This window comes from Heterodontus francisci, unplaced genomic scaffold (genome assembly GCF_036365525.1).
Source record: "Heterodontus francisci isolate sHetFra1 unplaced genomic scaffold, sHetFra1.hap1 HAP1_SCAFFOLD_61, whole genome shotgun sequence".
NCBI lineage: Eukaryota > Metazoa > Chordata > Chondrichthyes > Heterodontiformes > Heterodontidae > Heterodontus > Heterodontus francisci.
In genome coordinates this window covers 5,309,769-5,317,837 of record NW_027141441.1, presented here as the reverse complement: position 1 = coordinate 5,317,837, position 8,069 = coordinate 5,309,769, and the positions used below count along the sequence as shown (strand labels likewise).

The 8,069-nt window shown below is 43.6% G+C and overlaps 1 non-coding gene across 1 annotated transcript; it reads right to left on the bottom strand.

Annotated features, from left to right (window-relative positions):
- Positions 1-2,892: 2,892 nt before the first annotated feature.
- On the bottom strand, positions 2,893-2,974 carry trnas-gcu (transfer RNA serine (anticodon GCU)). Its single transcript has one exon. It is a non-coding gene; the product is annotated as a tRNA-Ser (tRNA).
- Between the last annotated feature and the right edge of the window lie 5,095 nt (positions 2,975-8,069).

The following is an 8,069-nucleotide window of genomic DNA, read 5'->3' as shown; positions in this document are numbered from 1 at the left end:
GCAGTGTATTCCAGATCCAACCCACTCGCTCTGTCCTACACCCCTGGTACCATTGCAGAAAATCTCTTCTGTTCATTTCATCCCTCATAAATAATTGAAATGAAATGTTTATTAGGAAATGCACAACATAAAAAGGAGAGATAAATAAATGCTGAGCAAAATAGAAGTCAATGTTTGGAAGGTAAAAAGAGAAAAAGATGTAACTTTTATTCTGGATGAGTGAGAGGAATATATCACACTTTGGGGATTTTGTAAGAGGATTTATTGATAAACCTGGGATTTGAGAGGAAGCTGGTTCATGGTTTACAGAACAAATTCAGCCCCTGGGATGGAGCCAACAGCTGCACTGTCCAATAACAGACAGGACGGGGACACTGTCTCAGGCCTAGTGAGCTCAGTCGATGAAAGCATGAAACTCTGAATCTCAAGTTTTTGAGTTTGAGCCCCACGGTGGGTGTTTTTTATTTCCTTTTTAGGCTGATTTTACAGGCATTCTCCAGCTCTGAATTCCTCGGCAGAGCGTTCAAGGAGTGTTTGAAATGAGATTCAACAGCAGTATGAGAAAGTCTCTCCTTGATTCAGGACTCTTACCTCTCTGCAGCAACTCGCTGCTGAAGATTGAACTTTATCTCATTTCATTCTCAGCTCAGGGTCAGTGTGGATCACTGGGACTTTTGGCTGTCTCCCACTTCCTAATCCATCAGTGCTGAGAAATCAATGGGGAATATTACTCACATGTTACAATGTTTTATAAATACTTGAATGTATTTCACACTGTGTCTAACAGTGTGAATCTCCCCTGGTATATCAGCTCACCAATACTTCAACAGAACATTCACATAATGTGAGCTCTGACATCTGTTCAGATCCCATTCCCAAGACCTGGAAAGTGGGATTGGGCTGGATCGCTCTTTTTCAGCTGGCACAGACACGATTGCTAAATGGTCTCATTCTGTGCCATAAATGTTCTCCATTTTCTATGTTCTATGAAGTGAGGTGCGATTGGGAGGGGCAATTCCACCAGGGTTATATTTTCTCCCAAAACAATGACACAAGGGCTACTTCACTTTTTTATTCATTCATTCATGCGATGTGGGCGTTGCTGGCCAGGCCAGCATTTACTGCCCATCCTTAATTGCCCTTGAGAAGGTGGTGGGGTGGGCTGCCTTCTTGAACCACCCTTGAGTGAGTGTGGCATCAAGGATCCCTAGCAAAATTGAAGTCACTGGGAATCAGGGGGAAAACACTCTACTTGCTGGAGTCGTACGTCGCACAAAACAAGATGGTTGTGGTTCGTGGAGGCCAATCATCTCAGCCCAGGACATTGCTTCAGGAGTTTCTCATGGTAGTGTCCTTGACCCAAACATCCCAGCTGTTTCATTGACGACTTTCTCTTCAACATAAGTCAGAAGTGGCAATGTTAGATGATGACTCACAACTCTTCAGATACTGAAGCAGTCTGTGCCTGCAAGCAGCAAGACCTGAACAACATTCAGGCTTGAGCTGATAAGTGGCAAGCACCCTTCTGGCCACACAAGTGCCAAGCAGTGAACATCTCCAATGAGAGAGAAAAAAAATCTACCTTTTGATATTCAGAAGCATTATCATCGTTAAATCCCCCACCATCAATATCTTGACCAGAAACGTAACAGGACCAGTCACATCTATGCTGTGGCTATAAGCGCAGGTCAGAGATTACGAATTCTGCAGCAAGTATCTCACCTCCTGACACCCCAAATCCTGTCCACCATCTACAAGGCACAAATCAGGAGTGTGATGGAATACATCCCACTCAACAACACTCAAGAAGCTCAACACCATCCAGGACAAAGCAGCGCACTTGATCGGCACCTAACCCGCCACCTTAAACATTCAATCCCTCCACAACCAGTAAACAGTGGCTGCAGTGTGTACCATCTCCATATGCACTGCAGCAACTCGCCAAGTATCCTTCAACAGCACCTTCCAAACTCGTGACCACTACCACCTCGAAGGACAAGGGCAGCAGATGCATGGGAACTCACTACCTGCAGGTTCCCCTCCAAGTCACTCACCATCCTGACTTCGAATGATATCGCCATTTATTCACTGTTGTTGGGTCACAATCCTGGAACTCCCTCCCCAACGGCAGTGTGGGTGTTCCTGCACCATATGGACTGCATCAGTTCAAGAAGGCAGCTCTCCACCACCTTCTCAACAGCAATAGGAATGGGTAATAAATGCTCGCCTTCTCAGCGATACTCACACCCAAGAATGAATAAAAACCAAATCACTCTCCACAGATTCCCCACAATCTGGGCTTGGACATTTACTTCAGGAGCACAGAGCTTTATATCACTGCAACATGAGTTCCAATCTTCATATTCTGTTCACTTTTCACATTATTTTCTACCAGTCCACGAGCTTTTATTAATTCAGTATTCGGGTCTCTGCTCCTCCGCCGTTTCTAACATCTCACCTCTTACAAAAAAACACTCTGATCTATCTTCGGTAGTCGATGACCCCTCATTTTAAACTCCATCTGCCAAAGCATTGCTCACTCACTTAATCTATCAAGAAGATTTGAAAATAAATTTCTTGCCAAAGGATAATTTTCTGCATCTGCTCCCTCGCCATTTGCTTTTCCCATTTGTCTTTCACTTGGTGCAAATCCAGAGAAAGTAATGATGGAAGGAAGGAGGGGAGGAAAAATCCTGCTCCGTTTCGTGATCCCTATTTGATCTTCATTCCAGTGCAGTTTGGGTGAAGAATTCCAATTGTCTGTCTCAATTTTAATGAAGTATAAACATTTCTGGAATCACTGTCTGGACATTGACAAGAACAGGTTTCGAGGCTGACTTAACAAATGAGCTCACCCAACATAAATAACACACGAAACAGCTCATAAACCAGCGACAAGGATGGGATTCGAACCCACGTGTGCAAAGCACAATGGATCAGCAATCCATCGCCTTAACCTCTCGGCCACCTAGTCAGTTGCAGATGCACAGCTGTCACCTTCAGCACAGCTTCTGGCTGTGCAGCCAGCTGTGGAATGATGGAAATATATCTTCTGTAAGTAAATGAAGTTGGGGATGGAGCGGTGTGAAACATTTCCAGAACATGTCCAACACGTTTCTACTCAGTGTGAAAACCCACCAGGGAAAGACTGGAACATACAATCATTTCATCACATCATGATTAACATCACTCAGACACCTGAACCATTCGGTCACTGATGAAGTCATGATGACCAAATTTCTCATGAAATGAAAACTGAACTAACTGACTGGAAGAATTGCTTTAACCCCACATGATCAGCGAGGCACAGCATCAGGCCGAATTGTCGGGTGGTGTAAACAGATATCACTGCTTCTGATCTTCACCAGAACAGAGAGTGAGATGTAACATTGATCATCAAACAGACTGTGAGAGAATACAACAGAATAAAACACATGGAGAGACACTGTGGAATAACAAATAGATTTGATTGGAATGTTGAAATTTTGATTGGAATGGATAAAACACCAGAAACAGCAGATTAAAGTGGGATTCTCATCATTATATTGATCTGGGACAGAAAAGAGAAACTGATGGAAAGAAGAGAAGAAGGAAGAAAAGAAAGGAGGGAACTGTTCAATTTTTTTCAGTTTTTTCACTCGCCCATCAAAGCTGATAAAAAAAGTTGCAAATAACAGAGAATTTCACCAAAAAGGGAGATTAAATGTTGCTGAAACCTTGGATCGAAGGATGCCCCAACAGATCACCTGTTTAACTGTCTCCTCACTCGGGGATTTCAATCAGTGAGTAATATTATTCTCTACCTTTTTTTGTTAATTGGTCCCAGAACTGTCACTTGGAATTAATATCTGTGTTCCGACTCCTGAATAATAAAATTGTGAGTTTCTCGATATTTTCTGGACACAGTTCCTGCTGAAAGAACTAAGAACTCTTTTCTAATTTGCACAATACTCTATACACACTCATTAAGCCTGCTAAGCTAGCATCCTTGGTGCTGCTCTCTCTTCTCCCAAACTTCATCTCACGTGACTATTCCATCATCACTCTGACAGTGGGAGGGGTTGATCCCACTATCTTCAGCATTAACCCTTTACATCCTTCTTCCACACTGTCTGTCCAAAAAAAATGGGTGGAGGGAACTTCCTTCATTTATCAAAACACCAACAGCAGCACAGTGGCGCAATGGTTAGCACCGCAGCCTCACAGCTCCAGCGACCAGGATTCAGTTCTGGGTACTGCCTGTGTGGAGTTTGCAAGTTCTCCCAATGTCTGTGTGGGTTTCCGCCAGGTGCTCTGGTTTCCTCCCACCTCCAAAAGACTTGCAGGTTGATAGGTAAATTGGCCATTGTAAATTGGCCCTAGTGTAGGTACGTGGTAGGAGAATGGTGGGGATGTAGTAGAGAATATGGGATTAATGTAGGATTAGTATAAATGGGTGGTTGCTGGTTGGCACAGACTCGGTGGGCTGAAGGGGCTATATCTCTAAATAAGAAAAGTAAAATAAAAGCTACCAGTCGTAAATCAACTCAAACCCATTAGAGAGATAGAGGGAGACTGTCAGAGAACTTCCTGCATCCAGTCCTGACCCTGTCACACTCAGCAGCTTCTCACCCAGACCCCACTCTCATCAACACTGAACATTGTTACCGAGACCCTTCAAATACTGTTTATAAAAGGGAGAAAAATTCAAACTTTATCACAGCGAGATTGAATAGAACAAAGTTTAATATCTTCTCGTCGTCACTCGGTAACCACATGAGACAGTCCTTAAATCAGTAGCATAAATTATCAGCTGTAAGAATGTTTGTCATTGGTATGAATCATTTCTGTGTGAGGAATGTTCCAGCATCATAAACCAGGGGAACGTGTTGACTGAGCTGTGTCTTCATCTCTTCTGGACAGTTCACCCTTCATTCTGCTCTGATTCACTTTCCCAAAGCGGATCTACAGATTCTCAAATCTGAAGACTGGGTTTTCTTATTTTGTTCCTTTTGATTTTTCTTGCTCCTGAATGATAATATATTCCAACCTCGGATCAACCTTGCCCTGTCTCCCAGTCTTGGTTAAAAGCGACAAATAACGGCAACAACATTCTGAAACATACAACACGGTCACATTCTGCTTCAGTGAGAGTAATGCTGAGGCAGTTTCCGTGTCGAATGCGATTGTGAACAAATTTCTCTCAAGGAAATTGTGAGTGATCAAGTATTTGCACTGAATTTCTGTGCAAGAAGGGACAGTTTCAAACAGCCATTCCCAAATCACTTCCTTCACAAAGACAAAGACTGTGCTGTCTTAACGTGTGACTCAACTTCACAAACAAATTTGAACTCGAAGTTCAGGAGAAGACAGAGATGTGAATGATTGACAGTGTAATCTTTAAATCATGATTTTCCGTTTCTTCGTTGAAGTGAGGCTCAACCCTAAGCCACTAGAGATCGCGGAAAGCTACAAACTTGGATCCAGAAAACAGAAAAGTAGTGAAACAGTTGGTGAGTACATTGTGACACTGAAGAATTTATCACCACATTGCAACATTGGCACATTCTTAGACCGTACATTATGAGACAGATTTGTGCTTATATTGGTGCATGAGGAAAGATACTAAACACACAAAATCCCAATTTGAGCTGGTGTGTAAGATTGCTCTTTCCACGGAGATGGCATCAAAGAATGCTCGTGAATTTCATCCTATGCCAGTGACAGTAACACACTTCAGAGGAACTTAAACACACTGGTAAAATGGGCTTTCACACAACAGATAACATTTTACACAGAGACTTGTGAAGTGATACAGTTTGGGAGGAAGAATGAGACAATGTACACCAATCTTTTTTGATCAAGGTTTGAAAAGGTTTCTAAGAGCAAACAGGACACTTGGCTTTATTAATAGAGGCACAGAGTAAAAGCAAATAAGTTATGCTAAACCTTTATAAAACACTGGGGCTGAATGACCTACTCCTGTACCTCCATGGAAAGCTTCCACTCCAGGCTCGGACACTCTCTTCAGGATCACTCTCCATACATCCCGCCACTCCACACACGGATATCTCCCTCAGAATCAGATCACAGCTCCACAGTCCTGCCACATCCAGTCGTGAATATTGGTGGATAATTAAATAACTAACAAGATGAGGAGGCTCCAAAAACATTCACATCCTCAATGATGGTGGTGCTGAGCACGTCAGTGCAAAAGATGAAGCTGAAGCATTTGCAACCATCTTCAGTCAGAAATATTAAGTGGATTCGATCTGTGCTAATTTCAGCTCCTCATGCTCGCTGGTGCCTTGGTTCTCTGGTGCTAATTTCAGAGTAAATCATGCAGCTTGACAATTGGAGCCAAAGAAAAAGACACAGGAGAGGTTGAAAGTGCCAAAACCTGGGATTGAACCAAGAACTGTTTAACTGTTAGCACAGCACGAACTCAACAAAGCTATTTCAACAACACACTAAAGCCACCATTCTGTCACTGCTTTGGAAGACAATATATACATTAAAGTGTTTGTAAAAAGTTACAGAACACAACATGTGAGTAATATTCCCCATTGTTTTCTCAATACTGAGGGATTGTGAAGTGGGACACAGCCAGAAGTCCCACTGTGCCACACTGACCCTGAGCTGTGAGTGAAATGAGATAAAGTTCAATCTTTAGCAGAGAGATTCTGGAGAGAGGTAAGAGTCCTGAATCAAGGAAAGACTTCCTGACACAATAAAAGCAAAATACTGCAGATGCTGGAAATCTGAAATAAAAACAAAAAGTGCTGGAAATACTCAATAGCTCTGGCAGCATCTGTGGTGAGAGAAACAAAGTTAACGTTTCTGGTCTGTGACCTTTCATCAGAACTGGCACAGGTTAGAAAAGAATTAGGTTTTAAACAAGTGACGGGGAGGGGCATGTGGGAGAGAACAAAGGGGAAGGTGTTTGATAGTGCAGAGGGAAGGAGAGATTAAATAACAAAGCTGTCCTGGGACAAAGGCAAAGAGTGTGTTAATGCTTGTGGTTGCCTGACACCAGTCATGCTCTGATGTTATTGAACACAATGTTCAATTCACAAGGCTGAAGAGTGCCGAATCAAAAGGTCAGGTGCTGCTCCTCGAGCTTGGGTTGATTTTCACTGGAAGACTGGAACAGGCCAAAGACAGAAATGTTGACATGAGAGCAGGGGAGAGTGTTGAAATGGCAAGCAACCCGAAGCTCAGGATCATGCTTTCGGCCTGAGCAGAGGTGTTCCATCTAATCTGCGTTTGGTCTCCCCAGTTTAGAGGAGACTGCATTGTGAGCAGTGAATACAGTATACATAATTGAAAGAAGTACAAGTAAATCGCTGCTTCACCTGAAAGGAGTGTTTGGGGCTTTAGATAATGAGCAGAGAGGAGGGAAAATGGCAGGTATTATATCTCCTGCGATTGCATGGGAAGGTGCCTTGGGAAGGGGACGAGGTAGTGGGGGTAATGGAGGAGTGGACCAGGGTGTCGCGGAGGGAGCAATCCCTTCGGAATGCTGACAGGGGAGGGGAGGATGCGTTTGGTGGTGGCATCACGCTGGAGGTGGCGGAAATGGTGGAGGATGATCCTTTAGATGTGGAGGCAGGTGGGGTGGAAAGTGAGGACAAGGGGAACCCTGTCGCAGATCTGGGAGGGAGGGGAAGGGGGAAGGCAGAGGTTGAGAGTCCTGTCAACTACACTGGGAGGGGGCGGGGTGGGAGTAGTTGAAATCTGGTGATGTTGTTGAATTTAATTTCAAACACTCCTTGAACTCTCTGCTGATGAAGACTGAAAAAGGGAAGAACAACCACACAACAAGGGTCTCAAATCCTAGGCCCTGAGATTAAAAATCCCATGCTCTACCAACTGAGCTAACACGGCCTGATACAGTACTTCTACTCTGTCTGTTATTGGACGGATGCAGCTGTTGGCTCCACCCCAAGGGCGGGAATTTGTTCCACCAACTATGAAGCAGCTTCCCATCAATTAACCAGATTATCAGTAAATCCACTTCCAGAAGCCCCAAAGTGTGATATATTCCTCTCACTCATCAATGATAAAACTGAAATCTTTTTACCTTCCAA